The 21672-nt window shown below is 44.8% G+C and overlaps 1 pseudogene; it reads right to left on the bottom strand.

Moving 5' to 3' along the window:
- LOC116356851 (cyclin-dependent kinase 17-like) overlaps nt 1-21672 on the bottom strand; it is a 116202-nt pseudogene that overhangs the window by 84939 nt on the left and 9591 nt on the right.

The following is a 21672-nucleotide window of genomic DNA, read 5'->3' as shown; positions in this document are numbered from 1 at the left end:
GTGAAAGTGATGTAGGTAGTGCTGCTATGGAATGAAGAAGGTAGCAGCAGAGATAGATATGATGTCTGGGCAGAGGAGCCTCCGAACTGCATCCTAAATGGTAACATTACTGCTAGGGTACGAGAGAGAGTACCAATAATACAATACAACCCCCCCCCCCCATTACACTCACAGAAGCTCCAAAAGAATAAAGACATTTCAAATGTCATATTATGCCTATATACAGTGTTGTAACGATTCTCCCTCTCTGGAACAGCTGATGCTCTGTGTTCTGACCTGCTTTTGGTCTGTAGCGAGGAGACACACACACACACACACACACACACAGGTGAAGCAGCCCACAACACTGACCGCAATGACCTGCAGTACTGCTGTCTCCCCACCAGGTGGTATAAGACACCACATCCCCAGCTCAGTGCAGTACTGTCCTACATTCACTCTGATGAGTGCTGACTCCTGCAGGATGGGATAGGGCCAGACAGAGGCAGTCTGCAGGGAGGAGTCCTTATCAATACAGTACAATCTGCTCACTGACTGACTGATGAGCTGCATGTATCACTGTAACACAAAGCAATCACCACCACTGTTCTGTAAATGCCCCTAACTAGGAGTACACTGGTCAGATAACAATGAGTGGCTTCCAATACACCCTCCCCTCACCACTCCCGGCCCAATGCACAGTGAGGATGATGACGATGAAGATGAGGGTGAGGTTGAGGAAGGTGTTAGGGTGTAGTGCAGTCCGTTCCATCTCTGCCAAACATGCAGGATTGTTCACAATTTTGTTGATTTATGTCCCCTTGTGCGTATTAGTCTATTTATTTGTGTGTGTGTGTGCGTGTGTGTGTGTGTGTGTGTGTGTGTGTGTGTGTGTGTGTGTGTGTGTGCGTGCACGTGTGTGTGCGCGCGCGCTTGTGTGTGTGCGTGCGTGCGTGTGTGTGTGTGTGCGTGCGTGTGTGTGTGTGCGCGTGTGTGTGTGTGTCTCACCGTTTTCTCTGGCTGCAGAGGGCTCGTCCAGAGTCATCTGCTCGGCCAGTTCAGACAGGGAGTCGTCTACGGGCCGGGTGCTGCGGAGAGACATGGACAACCTCCTCTTGATGATCTTCATCCTGTCCATCTCACACAGCCAGGGGCCCACGGCCTAGTGGAGAGAGACACAATAATAACACATTCAACCCTCAAATCTACTTCAAGTCATCGTCTTCACCATCATCATCATTAATAATACATTCAGATTCTCATACGGGACCTGCACTGTATTCAGAGTTCTAAAGTGCAACTATTTTGGAGTTTTCATGTAGGAGCACCAGTGCACCCTGGGAAAATAACTCCCCCAGATAATAATTGTTGTAGTGATGTTTCGCTGCACCGTTGATCCCGAGCGCAGATTCATTAGCCTCATGGCTGCATGAGAAGCAGCATTACTACAGCAGAAAGTGCTTGATTCTAGCTTGAAACTGTTCAAAATATCCCATATTACCAGAGCACTGTTTCTCTTCCCATGGTGGATTGGGGGGGGTCGCATTTTACCTTCATAAAGCATGTCGCTGGCCATTCTAAAACTACTTGTCACATGTGCCAAATACAACAGGTGTAGTAGACCTTACAGTGAAATGCTGAATACAACAGGTGTAGTAGACCTTACAGTGAAATGCTGAATACAACAGGTGTAGTAGACCTTACAGTGAAATGCTGAATACAACAGGTGTAGTAGACCTTACAGTGAAATGCTGAATACAACAGGTGTAGTAGACCTTAGAGTGAAATGCTGAATACAACAGGTGTAGTAGACCTTACAGTGAAATGCTGAATACAACAGGTGTAGTAGACCTTACAGTGAAATGCTGAATACAACAGGTGTAGTAGACCTTACAGTGAAATGCTGAATACAACAGGTGTAGTAGACCTTACAGTGAAATGCTGAATACAACAGGTGTAGTAGACCTTACAGTGAAATGCTGAATACAACAGGTGTAGTAGACCTTACAGTGAAATGCTGAATACAACAGGTGTAGTAGACCTTACAGTGAAATGCTGAATACAACAGGTGTAGTAGACCTTACAGTGAAATGCTGAATACAACAGGTGTAGTAGACCTTACAGGAAATGCTGAATACAACAGGTGTAGTAGACCTTAGAGTGAAATGCTGAATACAACAGGTGTAGTAGACCTTACAGTGAAATGCTGAATACAACAGGTGTAGTAGACCTTACAGTGAATGCTGAATACAACAGGTGTAGTAGACCTTACAGTGAAATGCGAATACAACAGGTGTAGTAGACCTTACAGTGAAATGCTGAATACAACAGGTGTAGTAGACCTTACAGTGAAATGCTGAATACAACAGGTGTAGTAGACCTTACAGTGTACTGCCTGAATACAACAGTGTAGTAGACCTACAGTGAAATGCTGAATACAACAGGTGTAGTAGACCTTACAGTGAAATGCTGAATACAACAGGTGTAGTAGACCTTAGAGTGAAATGCTGAATACAACAGGTGTAGTAGACCTTACAGTGAAATGCTGAATACAACAGGTGTAGTAGACCTTACAGTGAAATGCTGAATACAACAGGTGTAGTAGACCTTACAGTTACTGCTGAATACAACAGGTGTAGTAGACCTTACAGTGAAATGCTGAATACAACAGGTGTAGTAGACCTTACAGTGTACTGCTGAATACAACAGGTGTAGTAGACCTTACAGTGAAATGCTGAATACAACAGGTGTAGTAGACCTTAGAGTGTACTGCTGAATACAACAGGTGTAGTAGACCTTACAGTGAAATGATGAATACAACAGGTGTAGTAGACCTCACAGTGAAATGCTGAATACAACAGGTGTAGTAGACCTTACAGTGAAATGCTGAATACAACAGGTGTAGTAGACCTTACAGTGTAATGCTGAATACAACAGGTGTAGTAGACCTTACAGTGAAATGCTGAATACAACAGGTGTAGTAGACCTTACAGTGAAATGCTGAATACAACAGGTGTAGTAGACCTTACAGTGAAATGCTGAATACAACAGGTGTAGTAGACCTTACAGTGTACTGCTGAATACAACAGGTGTAGTAGACCTTACAGTGAAATGCTGAATACAACAGGTGTAGTAGACCTTACAGTGAAATGCTGAATACAACAGGTGTAGTAGACCTTACAGTGAAATGCTGAATACAACAGGTGTAGTAGACCTTACAGTGTACTGCTGAATACAACAGGTGTAGTAGACCTTACAGTGAAATGCTGAATACAACAGGTTGTAGTAGACCTTACAGTGAAATGCTGAATACAACAGGTGTAGTAGACCTTACAGTGAAATGCTGAATACAACAGGTGTAGTAGACCTTACAGTGAAATGCTGAATACAACAGGTGTAGTAGACCTTACAGTGAAATGCTGAATACAACAGGTGTAGTAGACCTTACAGTGAAATGCTGAATACAACAGGTGTAGTAGACCTTACAGTGTACTGCTGAATACAACAGGTGTAGTAGACCTTACAGTGTACTGCTGAATACAACAGGTGTAGTAGACCTTACAGTGTACTGCTGAATACAACAGGTGTAGTAGACCTTACAGTGAAATGCTGAATACAACAGGTGTAGTAGACCTTACAGTGTACTGCTGAATACAACAGGTGTAGTAGACCTTACAGTGAAATGCTGAATACAACAGGTGTAGTAGACCTTACAGTGTAATGCTGAATACAACAGGTGTAGTAGACCTTACAGTGTACTGCTGAATACAACAGGTGTAGTAGACCTTACAGTGTACTGCTGAATACAACAGGTGTAGTAGACCTTACAGTGAAATGCTGAATACAACAGGTGTAGTAGACCTTACAGTGTACTGCTGAATACAACAGGTGTAGTAGACCTTACAGTGAAATGCTGAATACAACAGGTGTAGTAGACCTTACAGTGTACTGCTGAATACAACAGGTGTAGTAGACCTTACAGTGTACTGCTGAATACAACAGGTGTAGTAGACCTTACAGTGAAATGCTGAATACAACAGGTGTAGTAGACCTTACAGTGTACTGCTGAATACAACAGGTGTAGTAGACCTTACAGTGAAATGCTGAATACAACAGGTGTAGTAGACCTTACAGTGTACTGCTGAATACAAACAGGTGTAGTAGACCTTACAGTGTACTGCTGAATACAACAGGTGTAGTAGACCTTACAGTGAAATGCTGAATACAACAGGTGTAGTAGACCTTACAGTGAAATGCTGAATACAACAGGTGTAGTAGACCTTACAGTGAAATGCTGAATACAACAGGTGTAGTAGACCTTACAGTGTACTGCTGAATACAACAGGTGTAGTAGACCTTACAGTGTACTGCTGAATACAACAGGTGTAGTAGACCTTACAGTGAAATGCTGAATACAACAGGTGTAGTAGACCTTACAGTGTACTGCTGAATACAACAGGTGTAGTAGACCTTACAGTGTACTGCTGAATACAACAGGTGTAGTAGACCTTACAGTGTACTGCTGAATACAACAGGTGTAGTAGACCTTACAGTGTACTGCTGAATACAACAGGTGTAGTAGACCTTACAGTGTACTGCTGAATACAACAGGTGTAGTAGACCTTACAGTGAAATGCTGAATACAACAGGTTGTAGTAGACCTTACAGTGTACTGCTGAATACAACAGGTGTAGTAGACCTTACAGTGAAATGCTGAATACAACAGGTGTAGTAGACCTTACAGTGAAATTGCTGAATACAACAGGTGTAGTAGACCTTACAGTGTACTGCTGAATACAACAGGGTGTAGTAGACCTTACAGTGTACTGCTGAATACAACAGGTGTAGTAGACCTTAGAGTGTACTGCTGAATACAACAGGTGTAGTAGACCTTACAGTGTACTGCTGAATACAACAGGTGTAGTAGACCTTACAGTGTAATGCTGAATACAACAGGTGTAGTAGACCTTACAGTGTACTGCTGAATACAACAGGTGTAGTAGACCTTACAGTGTACTGCTGAATACAACAGGTGTAGTAGACCTTACAGTGTACTGCTGAATACAACAGGTGTAGTAGACCTTACAGTGTAATGCTGAATACAACAGGTGTAGTAGACCTTACAGTGTACTGCTGAATACAACAGGTGTAGTAGACCTTACAGTGTACTGCTGAATACAACAGGTGTAGTAGACCTTACAGTGTACTGCTGAATACAACAGGTGTAGTAGACCTTACAGTGTACTGCTGAATACAACAGGTGTAGTAGACCTTACAGTGTACTGCTGAATACAACAGGTGTAGTAGACCTTACAGTGTACTGCTGAATACAACAGGTGTAGTAGACCTTACAGTGTACTGCTGAATACAACAGGTGTAGTAGACCTTACAGTGTACTGCTGAATACAAGACCTTAACCAACGGCGCAGTAAAATATTAACTTTTTTACATAAATAAAAAAACATTTAAAAAAGTAACACAATAAAATCACAATAATGAGGATATATACAGGTTAGTTGAGGTAATTGAGGTGATGTAGGTGGGGGTAAAGTGACTAGATAATAAACAGCGAGTAGCAGCACCGTAAAAAAAGGGGGGGGGGGGGGGATCAATGCAAATAGTCCGGGTCAGCGGGTAGCCATTTGATTAGCTGTTCAGCAGTCTTACTCTTATGAGGGGTACAAGCTGTTAAGGAGCCTTTTGGACCTTGACTTGGCGCTCCGGTACCACTTGCAATGCGGTAGCAGAGAGAACAGTCTATGACTAGGTTGGCTGGAGACATGACCATTTTCAGGGCCTTCCTCTGACACCGCCTGGTATAGAGATCCTGGATAACAGGAAGCTTGGTCCCGGTGATGTACTGGGCCGTACGCACTACCCTCTGTAGCGCCTTGCGGTCGCATGCCGAGCAGTTTCCATACCAGGTGTTGATGCTCTTGATGGTAAAGCTATAGAAACCTTTGAGGATCTGAGGACCCATCTCTGAGGACCTGAGTCAAATCTTTTCAGTCACACTGGGGTGTGCACAGCCCTCCTTTTCCTGTAGTCCACGATCAGCTCCTTTGTCTTGATCATGTTGAAGAAGAGGTTGTTGTCCTGGCACCACACTGCCAGGTCTCTGACATCCTCCCTATAGGCTGTCTCATCATTGTCGGTGATCAGGCCTACCACCGTTGTATCATCGGCAACCTAAATTATGGTTTTGGAATCGTGCTTGGCCACTGAGTCATGGGTGAACAGGGATTACAGGAGGGAACTAAGCACACACCCCTGGAGGGCCCCCGCATTGAGGATCAGCGTAGCAGTGTCGTTGCCTATGCTTACCACCTGGGGGCGGGCTGTCAGGAAGTTCAGGATCCAGTTGCAGAGGGAGGTGTTTAGTCCCAGGGTCCTTAACTTATTGATGAGCATTGAGGGGACTATGGTGTTGAACGCTGAGCTGTAGTCAATTAACAGCATTCTCACATGTTCCTGTTGTCCAGGTGTGAAAGGGCAGTGTGGAGTGCAATAGAGATTGCATCATCTGTGGATCTGTTGGGGCGGTATGCGAATTGAAGTGGATCTAGGGTTTCTGGGATGATGGTGTTGATGTGAGCTTTGAACCTTTCATGGCTACAGACATGAGTGCTATGGGTCTGTAGTCATTTAGGCAGGTTAACTTGGCGTTCTTGGGCACAGGAACTATGGTGGTCTGCTTGAAACATGGAGGTATTACAGACTCGGTCAGGGACAGGTTGAAACTGTCAGTGAACACACTTGCCAGTTGGTCAACGCATGCTCTGTGTACACGTCTTGGTAATCTTTCTGGCCCTGCAGCCTTGTGAATCTTGACCTGTTTAAAGGTCTTACTCACATCGGCTACGGAGAGCGTGATCACAAGGTCGACCGGAACAGCTGGTGCTCTCATGCATGCTTCAGTGTTGCTTGCCTTGAAGTGCATAGAAGTAATTTAGCTCGTCTGGTAGGCTCGTGTCGTATTGGCTGGGCTTCATTTTGTAATCCATAATACTTTGCAAGCCCGACGAGCGTCAAAGCCGGTGTAGTAGGATTCAATCTTAGTCCTGTATTGATGCTTTGCCTGTTTGATGGTTCGTCAGAGGGCATAGCAGGATATCTTATAAGCGTCCGGGTTAGTGTCCTGCTCCTTGAAAAAAGGCAGCTTTACCATTTAGCTCAGTGCGGATGTTGCCTGTAATCCATGGCTTCTGGTTGGAATATGCACATACAGGGAGAGAAAAAAGTATTTGATCCCCTGCTGATTTGTACGTTTGCCCACTGACAAAGAATGATCAGTCTATAATTTCTATAAAGATATAAAACTGTATTTTTTTGTGAAGAATCAACAACAAGTGTGACACAATCATGAAGTGGAACGACATTTATTGGATATTTCAAACTTTTTTAACAAATCAAAAACTGAAAAATTGGGCGTGCAAAATTATTCAGCCCCTTTACTTTCAGTGCAGCAAACTCTCTCCAGAAGTTCCAATGAATGATCCAATGTTGACCTAAATGACTAATGATGATAAATACAATCCACCTGTGTGTAATCAAGTCTCCATATAAATGCACCTGCACTGTGATAGTCTCAGAGGTCCGTTAAAAGCGCAGAGAACATCATGAAGAACAAGGAACACACCAGGCAGGTCCGAGATACTGTTGTGAAGAAGATTAAAGCCGGATTTGGATACAAAAAGATTTCCCAAGCTTTAAACATCCCAAGGAGCACTGTGCAAGCGATAATATTGAAATGGAAGGAGTATCAGACCACTGAAAATCTACCAAGACCTGGCCGTCCCTCTAAACTTTCAGCTCATACAAGGAGAAGACTGAGCAGAGATGCAGCCAAGAGGCCCATGATCACTCTGGATGAACTGCAGAGATCTACAGCTGAGGTGGGAGACTCTGTCCATAGGACAACAATCAGTCGTATATTGCACAAATCTGGCCTTTATGGAAGAGTGGCAAGAAGAAAGCCATTTCTTAAAGATATCCATAAAAAGTGTCGTTTAAAGTTTGCCACAAGCCACCTGGGAGACACACCAAACATGTGGAAGAAGGTGCTCTGGTCAGATGAAACCAAAATTGAACTTTTTGGCAACAATGCAAAACGTTATGTTTGGCGTAAAAGCAACACAGCTCATCACCCTGAACACACCATCCCCACTGTCAAACATGGTGGTGGCAGCATCATGGTTTGGGCCTGCTTTTCTTCAGCAGGGACAGGGAAGATGGTTAAAATTGATGGGAAGATGGATGGAGCCAAATACAAGACCATTCTGGAAGAAAACCTGATGGTGTCTGCAAAAGACCTGAGACTGGGACGGAGATTTGTCTTCCAACAAGACAATGATCCAAAACATAAAGCAAAATCTACAATGGAATGGTTCAAAAATAAACATTTCCAGGTGTTAGAATGGCCAAGTTAAAGTCCAGACCTGAATCCAATCGAGAATCTGTGGAAAGAACTGAAAACTGCTCTCACAAATGCTCTCCATCCAACCTCACTGAGCTCGAGCTGTTTTGCAAGGAGGAATGGGAAAAAAATGTCAGTCTCTCGATGTGCAAAACTGATAGAGACATACCCCAAGCGACTTACAGCTGTAATCGCAGCAAAAGGTGTCGCTACAAAGTATTAACTTAAGGGGGCTGAATAATTTTGCACGCCCAATTTTTCAGTTTTTGAATTGTTAAAAAAGTTTGAAATATCCAATAAATGTCGTTCCACTTCATGATTGTGTCCCACTTGTTGTTGATTCTTCACAAAAAAATACAGTTTTATATCTTTATGTTTGAAGCCTGAAATGTGGCAAAAGGTCGCAAAGTTCAAGGGGGCCGAATACTTTCGCAAGGCACTGTATTTGAACAGTGAGAGACAGAATAACAACAACAAAAAATATTTAAAAAACACATGTCAAAAATGTTATAAATTGATTTGCATTTTAATGGGGGAAATAAGTATTTGAACCCCTCTCAATCAGAAAGATTTCTGGCTCCCAGGTGTCGTTTATACAGGTAACGAGCTGATATTAGGAGCACACTCTTAAAGGGAGTGCTCCTAATCTCAGCTTGTTACCTGTATAAAAGACACCTGTCCACAGAAGCAATCAATCAATCAGATTCCAAACTCTCCACCATGGCCAAGACCAAAGAGCTCTCCAAGGATGTCAGGAACATGATTGTAGACCTACACAAGGCTGGAATGGGCTACAAGACCATCGCCAAGCAGCTTGGTGAGAAGGTGACAACAGTTGGTGCGATTATTCACAAATGGAAGAAACACAAAAGAACTGTCAATCTCTCTCGGCCTGGGGTTCCATGCAAGATCTCACCTCGTGGAGTTGCAATGATCATGAGAATGGTGAGGAATCAGCCCAGAACTACACGGGAGGATCTTGTCAATGATCTCAAGGCAGCTGGGACCATAGTTACCAAGAAAACAATTGGTAACACACTATGCCGTGAAGGACTGAAATCCTGCAGCGCCCGCAAGGTCCCCCTGCTCAAGAAAGCACATATACATGCCCATCTGAAGTTTGCCAATGAACATCTGAATGATTCAGAGGACAACTGGATGAAAGTGTTGTGGTCAGATGAGACCAAAATGGAGCTCTTTGGCATCAACTCAACTCGCTGTGTTTGGAGGAGGAGGAATGCTGCCTATTACCCCATGAACATCATCCCCACTGTCAAACATGGAGGTGGAAACATGATGCTTTGGGGGTGTTTTTCTGCTAAGGGGACAGGACAACTTCACCGCATCAAAGGGATGATGGACGGGGCCATGTACCGTCAAATATTGGGTGAGAACCTCCTTCCCTCAGCCAGGGGGAAGGAAAATGGATGGGTATTCCAGCATGACAATGACCCAAAACACACAGCCAAAGCAACAAAGGAGTGGCTCAAGAAGAAGCACATTAAGGTCCTGGAGTGGCCTAGCTAGTCTCCAGACCTTAATCCCATAGACAATCTGTGGAGGGAGCTGAAGGTTCGAGTTGCCAAACGTCAGCCTCGAAACCTTAATGACTTGGAGAAGATCTGCAAAGAGGAGTGGGACAAAATCCCTCCTGAGATGTGTGCAAACCTGGTGGCCAACTACAAGAAACGTCTGACCTCTGATTGCCAACAAGGGTTTTGCCACCAAGTACTAAATCATGTTTGGCAGAGGGGTCAAAAACTTATTTCCTTCATTAAAATGCAAATCAATTTATAACATTTTTGCGTAACATGCGTTTTTCTGGATTTTTTTGTTGTTACTCTGTCTCTCACTGTTCAAATAAACCTTCCATTAAAATTACAGACTGATCATTTCTTTGTCAATGGGCAAACGTACAAAATCAGCAGGGGATCAAATACTTTTTTCTTTCACTGTATGGTCACTGTGGGGATGACGTCATCGATGTACTTATTGATGAAGCCGGTGACTGTTGTGGTGTACTCCTCAATGCCATCAGATGAATCCCGGAACACCAGTCTGTGCTAACAAAACAGTCCTTTAGCATAGCATCTGTGTCATCTGACCACTTCCATATTGAGCGAGACACTGGTACTTTGGGGGGGGTTTACCCCTTTTTGCTCCCTAATTTTGTGATATCCAATTACGGTCTTGTCTCATCGCTGCAACTCCCCAACCGGCTCGGGAGAGGTGAAGGTCGAGTGATGCGTCCTACGAAACATGACCCGCCAAGCAGCGCTTCTTAACACCCGCCCACTTAACCCGGAAGCCATCCGCACCATTGCATCAGAGGAAACACCATTCAACTGACGACCGATGTCAGCCTGGCCCGGAACTAGGAGTCGCTGGGCGAGATGACCCAAGTAAAGCCCCCACTTGCTAAACCCTCCCCTAACCCGGATGACGCAGGGCCAACTGTGCATTGCACTATGGGACTGCAGGTCAAGGTCATTTGTGACACAGCCTGGGATCGAGTAAAGGCGGGGTTTTATGACTGATCTTTTGCATGTCATTATCACAAACTTCACGTTCTTAAAAGGACAGTGCACAATTTTCAGTGTATCTCAATAGGAAGATAGGTTTCTACATTATGTAAAAACATTCTACAATTTTTTAAATTTTATTTCAATTACAGGTATTTGTATCAACATTATAGCTTTTTATAATTAACAAATGTCTTTACAGTTTTCCTTATGTGTTTTTACGGTACAATCAATCGATTTTAAAAATACATTTTCTGGTGCTCTTATATTTTATGTTGTGCTCCTAACTTTTTTAAGTTGGGAGCACCAGTGCTACAAATGAAAAATGTAAATATAATTTTGTAATAATGACAATTTTAACAATTCTGAATTAACAATGAACACTTTTATTTTAACCTAATATAATACCTAAATAAAATGACAATTAAATCCATTTTAATCCGACTTTCTAGCACAATAAATCTGAATACTATTGCAAGATACTGTAAATACACACACATATGAGGAATACATAAGCCCACAAACACACAAAGAAAGCAACCCAACAAAGCCTGACTATATGCAGAGGAGACCCCCTGTTGGCTCTATGGCAGCCGAGCCAGCTGTGCCATGATATAAACACTACTCATTAACTACAGCATTCAACACAACCAATCCATCCAACACAATCACTGGCATACATACAGTATAGAATGTATAGTGTGTGTCTTTGTGCATGGGTGTGTGTTGATGGGTGTGTGTTTGGGATTAATATGTCCCCCAAAAATATGTGTGCAAGCTTTTTGAGTTTGAGTCACAGAGTGTGTGTGTCTTTAGCATGTGTGTGTGTGTGTGTGTGTGTGTATGTGTGTGAGTCACTCAATCTGTATGATATGTTTCTCTGTCTCTTGTTCCTGCCCCCCCCCCCCTCTCCTCTCTGCTGGCCTAAAGGGAGAGGTGACCATGGCTGAGTATTTCTGTCTCTTGTTCCTGCCCCCCCCCCCTCTCCTCTCTGCTGGCCTAAAGGGAGAGGCGACCATGGCTGAGTATATCTGTCTCTGCTCCACTTCCCTGCCCCATAGGGCTCGGGACTCTCTCTCTCGGCACCCTGCTCTTTGTGTGTCCAACCTTAGACGTTTCAACAAAAGCCATTCATCCTTTCAGTCTGTCTTTCAGCGCTATAGAGGCACATGGATGTCTCACAGTGACGTATTCACACACAACGCTATAGAGGCACATGGATGTCTCACAGTGACGTATTCACACACAACGCTATAGAGGCACATGGATGTCTCACAGTGACGTATTCACACACAACGCTATAGAGGCACATGGATGTCTCACAGTGACGTATTCACACACAACGCTATAGAGGCACATGGATGTCTCACAGTGACGTATTCACACACAACGCTACAGAGGCACATGGATGTCTCACAGTGACGTATTCACACACAACGCTATAGAGGCACATGGATGTCTCACAGTGACGTATTCACACACAACGCTATAGAGGCACATGGATGTCTCACAGTGACGTATTCACACACAACGCTATAGAGGCACATGGATGTCTCACAGTGACGTATTCACACACAACGCTATATCAAAATCTGGATCTTGAAACTTACTCAGTAAGACAAACCTTGTGCTATGAATGTGAATTTGAATTCATGTAACTCTATGCAACAAAAAAAAAACCACGATGAACTTGACACTAATTCATACACACTCTCTCACAGCAAGAGGAGAATGTGGTATTGTCTGTCTGCCCATTGAGACTCCCGGAGAGAGAGAGACAAGGAAAGGGGGAGAAAGAGGTTTTCATTTCAGTCCATCCAACTCTGAATTATCTGCAGTGAATAAATCACCCTCTCATTTGCATGTTTCCCAGAGTCCATAAGGAGATAAGCATACGATTGGCTGATTGGATAAATTTCCTATGTGAACTCTGTGACCTATCGTCATCCAGGAATTAAGAGAAGAAAGCGATTTTGGGTACACATGCTAATGCAAACACACACACAATAATGAATGGTTTCACCAGGCTGGTCTTATCTCTGTTGGGTTACCGTGAGCAGTGATGCCATGTGAATATCATTAACCATTGGAAGAGGAAAACACGCCCTTTTTCGATGGGGGGTTGCCTATGGGGAACCGTTTGAGTGTTACAAGCCCTATCCCCTGGTCTAATAGGATGCTTCCACACCAGCCTGTATAGTTGTAACACCGTCCATCTATGCCACTTCAGACCTAAAACTCAAAACTGTGTTCCAAACAACACAACCCTGTTTAATTACTTTGGAACAAAAACCTTTGGACATATTAAAAAGTCCCATGTTCACATACCCTGTACACATTCTTATCTTTGGCGAATATATTATGTAAACCATTCTCAGATTATAGATGCTGACCAGTCTATAGCTGCTCGACTTTGCCAGATAAGGTCTGTGCTTCCTGCTATGACATCATCTCTCCCAGATGGACTTGGTACCAGGAAGCATTTGGCAGAAGTGTGCCAGAAAATGTGGGCTATGACATGTTCTGCTGCTGACCCCACATGACTCAGGTTATCCAACACACCAGCTGTATTCGAAAGCTTCAAAACCGTGGTGTATCATGAGTAAACTGTGACTGACTGATAGATCTACAAATAATATTGAGTAGTTATTTATGATGCAAGGTAATTGTAGATCAGTCTGTCTCAACTGGTCTTTGAAGTCGGCTGTAAGTTTGAACGAGCACATTGACTCACAACAGAGGCCTAGCAGTCACAGAGTTTGGCCCTGTGAGCATTACACTCACTACATGGACTAGAACGACCTTGTGTTACGTAGTACACTTACCACCGTAAATGTTGCTTTCCAACTAAATGCAAAATGTGAGTAAAAGTGATCATTTCTACACAATGGCATGTACTTACTACATAGATTATTCAAATTATAGTTCTACAGGTTAGTATCAGGCCTACTGACTGGTTAGTATCAGGCCTACTGTCTGGTTAGTATCAGGCCTACTGTCTGGTTAGTATCAGGCCTACTGACTGGTTAGTATCAGGCCTACTGACTGGTTAGTATCAGGCCTACTGACTGGTTAGTATCAGGCCTACTGACTGGTTAGTATCAGGCCTACTGACTGGTTAGTATCAGGCCTACTGTCTGGTTAGTATCAGGCCTACTGACTGGTTAGTATCAGGCCTACTGTCTGGTTAGTATCAGGCCTACTGACTGGTTAGTATCAGGCCTACTGACTGGTTAGTATCAGGCCTACTGTCTGGTTAGTATCAGGCCTACTGACTGGTTAGTATCAGGCCTACTGACTGGTTAGTATAAGGCCTACTGACTGGTTAGTATCAGGCCTACTGACTGGTTAGTATCAGGCCTACTGACTGGTTAGTATCAGGCCTACTGACTGGTTAGTATCAGGCCTACTGACTGGTTAGTATCAGGCCTACTGTCTGGTTAGTATCAGGCCTACTGACTGGTTAGTATCAGGCCTACTGTCTGGTTAGTATAAGGCCTACTGACTGGTTAGTATCAGGTCTACTGACTGGTTAGTATCAGGCCTACTGACTGGTTAGTATCAGGCCTACTGACTGGTTAGTATCAGGCCTACTGACTGGTTAGTATGAGGCCTACTGACTGGTTAGTATAAGGCCTACTGACTGGTTAGTATAAGGCCTACTGACTGGTTAGTATCAGGCCTACTGACTGGTTAGTATCAGGCCTACTGACTGGTTAGTATAAGGCCTACTGTCTGGTTAGTATAAGGCCTACTGACTGGTTGGTATAAGGCCTACTGACTGGTTGGTATCAGGCCTACTGACTGGTTGGTATCAGGCCTACTGACTGGTTGGTATCAGGCCTACTGACTGGTTGGTATCAGGCCTACTGGCAGGCATACATTTCCCTAGAGTGAAGCCACTTCATACACACTTATGTTCAAGAGGTATTGATTACGTTTCTAAAATCACTGAGTACAACCCTACAGACAGAGAAGAGAGAAGAGAAGAGAAGAGAAGAGAGGGTCTATAGAGAGAAGTACTTGAATCAGTTATAGAACCCATTGCCCTTTATGGTTGTGAGGCCTGGAGTCCGCTCAACAACCAAGAATCCACAAAATGGGACAAACACCAACACAAATTGAGAATCTGCATGCAGAATTCTGCAAAAATATCCTCCGTGTACAACGTAAAACACCGAATAATGCATGCAGAGCAGAATTAGGCCGATACCCACTAATTATCAAAATCCTTCAATTCTACAACCACCTAAAAGGAAGTGATTCCCAAACCTTCCATAACAAAGCCATCACCTACAGAGAAATGAACCTGGAGAAGAGTCCCCAAAGCAAGCTGGTCCTGGGGCTCTATTCACAAACACAACCACACCCCACAGAGCCCCAGGACAGCAACACAATTAGACCCAACCAAATCATGAGAAAACAAACAGAGAAAACTAGAATGCTATTTGGCCCTAAACAGAGAGTACATAGTGGCAAAATACCTGACCACTGTGACTGACCCAAACTTAAGGAAAGCTTTGACTATGTACAGACTCAGTGAGCATAACCTTGCTATTGAGAAAGGCCACCGTAGGCAGACCTGGCTCTCAAGAGAAGACAGGCTATGTGCAAACTGCCCACAAAATTAGGTGGAAACTGAGCTGCAATTCTTAACCTCCTGCCAAATGTATGACCATATTAGAGACACATATTTCCCTCAGATTACACAGATCCACAAAGAATTTGAAAACTCCTATATCTATTGGGAGAATTACCACAGTGTGCCATCACAGCAGCAAGATGTGTGACCTGTTGCCACAAGAAAAGGGCAACCAGTGAAGAACATACACCATTGTAAATACAACCCATATTTATGTTTATTTATTTTCCCTTTTGTACTTTAACCATTTGCACATCGTTACAACACTGTATATAGACATAACATTTATATGGATATCACATTTGTAATGTCTTTATTCTTTTGGTGTAATGTTTACTGTTAATTTGTAATGTTTATTTTATTTTTGTATATTCTCTACTTCACTTGCTTTGGCAATGTTAACATATGTTTCCCATGCCAATAAAGGCCATTGAATTTAATTTAATTGAGAAGAGGGGGGCTATAGAGAGAAGAGGGGGGCTATAGAGAGAAGAGGGGGGCTATAGAGAGAAGAGGGGGGCTATAGAGAGAAGAGGGGGGCTATAGAGAGAAGAGGGGGGCTATAGAGAGAAGAGGGGGGCTATAGAGAGAAGAGGGGGGCTATTGAGAGAAGAGGGGGGCTATAGAGAGAAGAGGGGGGCTATAGAGAGAAGAGGGGGGCTATAGAGAGAAGAGGGGGGCTATAGGGAGAAGAGGGGGGCTATAGGGAGAACAGAGGCAGACAGACAGATTCTCTTCTGGGGTTCAGTCAGTCCCAGTCTGACTCGGTGTGTGTGTGTGTGTGTGTGTGTGTGTGTGTGTGTGTGTGTGTGTGTGTGTGTGTGTGTGTGTGTGTGTGTGTGTGTGTGTGTGTGTGTGTGTGTGTGTGTGTGTGTGTGTGTGTGTGTGTTTTAGCGTTGAGGTAAGGGTTCACTCCTAGTTCTAGATCAGTCACTCCTGGGGAGGAGAGGAACACATCTGATTTATTCCAGTCCCTAACACAGTTTTAGGGTTGCTAGGTTACGGCCAGGGAGCGCAGAGGTGGCAGAGAGAGAGAGAGAGAGAGGAAGGACTTGAGAATTCACTGTTCTCATTCCGGAACCCCTCCCTGAGTCACATTATCCATCTCTCCTCTGCCTGTTTCTCTCTCTCACTCTGTCTCTCTCTCCTCTGCCTGGCACTCAAGCTGGCAGAGACTACTGCGGTGCTAAGCAAGAGCCGAGGACTCGACTGCCAACCACCAGCTACCAGCCCACACACATACACACGCACACGCACTAACACACACACACACACAATCACATTGCCAACGGACACACACCTACTTTACATCAGGGACAGCCAAGACTCAGGGCCCAGAACCACTGGCATACAGACTCCAGACTGACTATCAGTCACCAGCAGACTACAGTTGCCAGACAGACAGGCAGGCAGACAGACAGACAGACAGACAGACAGACAGACAGACAGACAGACAGACAGGCAGGCAGGCAGGCAGGCAGGCAGGCAGGCAGGCAGGCAGGCAGGCAGGCAGGCAGGCAGGCAGACAGACAGACAGACAGACAGACAGACAGACAGACAGACAGACAGACAGACAGACAGACAGACAGACAGACAGACAGACAGACAGACAGACAGACAGACAGACAGACAGACAGACAGACAGACAGACAGACAGACAGACAGACAGACAGACAGACAGACAGACAGACAGACAGACAGACAGACAGACAGACAGACAGACAGACAGACAGACAGACAGACAGACCGACCGACCGACCACCAACAGGCCAATAAGAGCCAGACCAAGAGAAAGCACACAGAGACAGATAAACACCAAGAAGCCAGACTAGACCCAAGTGCCTGAGCCAGGCATCAGAACCAGACACACCATCCACAGGACAATAATAGTCAGACCAGTCAGAACAGAACTGGAGGCTCACCAGACCGGCTAGACCAGACAAGCAGAGTTCAGCTACCCAGCTCTACAGACACCAGCTCTCAGCTGCCTGTATCAGACACCAGATACTCTCTCTGGGATCAGGAACCAGATCTGTGTAACTAAACATACATAGAGGAACAGGCTTTCCACTCTCCAATACTGCATGTTCTATCTCTCCTTCTCTAACATACACACGGGCCATTATGGATGTTACATTAACATGGATGTTACATTCTCACTGAATTCACAAACAAAATACAAATGAACCGTCTGATTTGTGTGTCTATAGTACACCCTGGGGGGAGTGTATACCCAAGAAGTGTGTGTCTATAGTACACCCTGGGGGGAGTGTATACCCAAGAAGTGTGTGTCTATAGTACACCCTGGAGGGAGTGTATACCCAAGAAGTGTGTGTCTATAGAACACCCTGGGGGGAGTGTATACCCAAGAAGTGTGTGTCTATAGTACACCCTGGGGGGAGTGTATACCCAAGAAGTGTGTGTCTATAGTACACCCTGGGGGGAGTGTATACCCAAGAAGTGTGTGTCTATAGTACACCCTGGGGGGAGTGTATACCCAATAAGTGTGTGTCTATAGTACACCTTGGGGGGAGTGTATACCCAAGAAGTGTGTGTCTATAGTACACCCTGGGGGGAGTGTATACCCAAGAAGTGTGTCTATAGTACACCCTGGGGGGAGTGTATACCCAAGAAGTGTGTGTCTATAGTACACCCTGGAGGGAGTGTATACCCAAGAAGTGTGTGTCTATAGTACACCTTGGGGGGAGTGTATACCCAAGAAGTGTGTGTCTATAGTACACCCTGGGGGGAGTGTATACCCAAGAAGTGTGTGTCTATAGTACACCTTGGGGGGAGTGTATACCCAAGAAGCGTGTGTCTATAGTACACCCTGGGGGGAGTGTATACCCAATAAGTGTGTGTCTATAGTACACCTTGGGGGGAGTGTATACCCAAGAAGTGTGTGTCTATAGTACACCCTGGAGGGAGTGTATACCCAAGAAGTGTGTCTATAGTACACCCTGGGGGGAGTGTATACCCAAGAAGTGTGTCTATAGTACACCTTGGGGGGAGTGTATACCCAAGAAGTGTGTCTATAGTACACCCTGGGGGGAGTGTATACCCAAGAAGTGTGTGTCTATAGTACACCCTGGGGGGAGTGTATACCCAAGAAGTGTGTGTCTATAGTACACCCTGGGGGGAGTGTATACCCAAGAAGTGTGTGTCTATAGTACACCCTGGGGGGAGTGTATACCCAAGAAGTGTGTGTCTATAGTACACCCTGGAGGGAGTGTATACCCAAGAAGTGTGTGTCTATAGTACACCCTGGGGGGAGTGTATACCCAAGAAGTGTGTGTCTATAGTACACCCTGGAGGGAGTGTATACCCAAGAAGTGTGTGTCTATAGTACACCCTGGGGGGAGTGTATACCCAAGAAGTGTGTGTCTATAGTACACCCTGGGGGGAGTGTATACCCAAGAAGTGTGTGTCTATAGTACACCTTGGGGGGAGTGTATACCCAAGAAGTGTGTGTCTATAGTACACCCTGGGGGGAGTGTATACCCAAGAAGTGTGTGTCTATAGTACACCTTGGGGGGAGTGTATACCCAAGAAGTGTGTGTCTATAGTACACCCTGGGGGGAGTGTATACCCAAGAAGTGTGTGTCTATAGTACACCCTGGGGGGAGTGTATACCCAATAAGTGTGTGTCTATAGTACACCTTGGGGGGAGTGTATACCCAAGAAGTGTGTGTCTATAGTACACCCTGGAGGGAGTGTATACCCAAGAAGTGTGTCTATAGTACACCCTGGGGGGAGTGTATACCCAAGAAGTGTGTCTATAGTACACCTTGGGGGGAGTGTATACCCAAGAAGTGTGTGTCTATAGTACACCCTGGAGGGAGTGTATACCCAAGAAGTGTGTCTATAGTACACCTTGGGGGGAGTGTATACCCAAGAAGTGTGTCTATAGTACACCCTGGGGGGAGTGTATACCCAAGAAGTGTGTGTCTATAGTACACCCTGGGGGGAGTGTATACCCAAGAAGTGTGTGTCTATAGTACACCCTGGGGGGAGTGTATACCCAAGAAGTGTGTGTCTATAGTACACCCTGGGGGAGTGTATACCCAAGAAGTGTGTGTCTATAGTACACCCTGGAGGGAGTGTATACCCAAGAAGTGTGTGTCTATAGTACACCCTGGGGGGAGTGTATACCCAAGAAGTGTGTGTCTATAGTACACCCTGGAGGGAGTGTATACCCAAGAAGTGTGTGTCTATAGTACACCCTGGGGGGAGTGTATACCCAAGAAGTGTGTGTCTATAGTACACCCTGGGGGGAGTGTATACCCAAGAAGTGTGTGTCTATAGTACACCTTGGGGGGAGTGTATACCCAAGAAGTGTGTGTCTATAGTACACCCTGGGGGGAGTGTATACCCAAGAAGTGTGTGTCTATAGTACACCTTGGGGGGAGTGTATACCCAAGAAGTGTGTGTCTATAGTACACCCTGGGGGGAGTGTATACCCAAGAAGTGTGTGTCTATAGTACACCCTGGGGGGAGTGTATACCCAATAAGTGTGTGTCTATAGTACACCTTGGGGGGAGTGTATACCCAAGAAGTGTGTGTCTATAGTACACCCTGGAGGGAGTGTATACCCAAGAAGTGTGTCTATAGTACACCCTGGGGGGAGTGTATACCCAAGAAGTGTGTCTATAGTACACCTTGGGGGGAGTGTATACCCAAGAAGTGTGTGTCTATAGTACACCCTGGAGGGAGTGTATACCCAAGAAGTGTGTCTATAGTACACCCTGGGGGGAGTGTATACCCAAGAAGTGTGTATATAGTACACCCTGGGGGGAGTGTATACCCAAGAAGTGTGTCTATAGTACACCCTGGGGGGAGTGTATACCCAAGAAGTGTGTCTATAGTACACCCTGGGGGGAGTGTATACCCAAGAAGTGTGTGTCTATAGTATACCCTGGGGGGAGTGTATACCCAAGAAGTGTGTGTCTATAGTACACCCTGGGGGGAGTGTATACCCAAGGAGTGTGTCTATAGTACACCCTGGGGGGAGTGTATACCCAAGAAGTGTGTGTCTATTATACACCCTGGGGGGAATGTATACCCAAGAAGTGTGTGTCTATAGTACACCCTGGGGGGAGTGTATACCCAAGAAGTGTGTGTCTATAGTACACCCTGGGGGGAGTGTATACCCAAGAAGTGTGTGTCTATAGTACACCCTGGGGGGAGTGTATACCCAAGAAGTGTGTGTCTATAGTACACCCTGGAGGGAGTGTATACCCAAGAAGTGTGTGTCTATAGTACACCCTGGGGGGAGTGTATACCCAAGAAGTGTGTGTCTATAGTACACCCTGGAGGGAGTGTATACCCAATAAGTGTGTGCCTATAGTACACCCTGGGGGGAGTGTATACCCAAGAAGTGTGTCTATAGTACACCCTGGAGGGAGTGTATACCCAATAAGTGTGTGTCTATAGTACACCCTGGGGGGAGTGTATACCCAAGAAGGAGGACTTCCACATATTAGCATGCTGGATAAATAAAACAAAAAAGAATAGAGTTTTGGGTGTTACATTTCTTCAACTCCCTAACACAGTTTTGGGTGTTACATTTCTTCAACTCCCTAACACAGTTTTGGGTGTTACATTTCCTCAACTCCCTAACACAGTTTTGGGTGTTACATTTCTTCAACTCCCTAACACAGTTTTGGGTGTTACATTTCTTCAACTCCCTAACACAGTTTTGGGTGTTACATTTCCTCAACTCCCTAACACAGTTTTGGGTGTTACATTTCTTCAACTCCCTAACACAGTTTTGGGTGTTACATTTCTTCAACTCCCTAACACAGTTTTGGGTGTTACATTTCTTCAACTCCCTAACACAGTTTTGGGTGTTACATTTCTTCAACTCCCTAACACAGTTTTGGGTGTTACATTTCTTCAACTCCCTAACACAGTTTTGGGTGTTACATTTCTTCAACTCCCTAACACAGTTTTGGGTGTTACATTTCTTCAACTCCCTAACACAGTTTTGGGTGTTACATTTCACTCCTAACACAGTTTGGGTGTTACATTTCTCACTCCCTAACACAGTTTTGGGTGTTACATTTCTTCAACTCCCTAACACAGTTTTGGGTGTTACATTTCCTCAACTCCCT

Source organism: Oncorhynchus kisutch, linkage group LG24, assembly GCF_002021735.2.
Source record: "Oncorhynchus kisutch isolate 150728-3 linkage group LG24, Okis_V2, whole genome shotgun sequence".
In the NCBI taxonomy this organism is placed as follows: Eukaryota; Metazoa; Chordata; class Actinopteri; order Salmoniformes; family Salmonidae; genus Oncorhynchus; species Oncorhynchus kisutch.
This window is presented reverse-complemented; position numbering and strand designations above follow the sequence as displayed.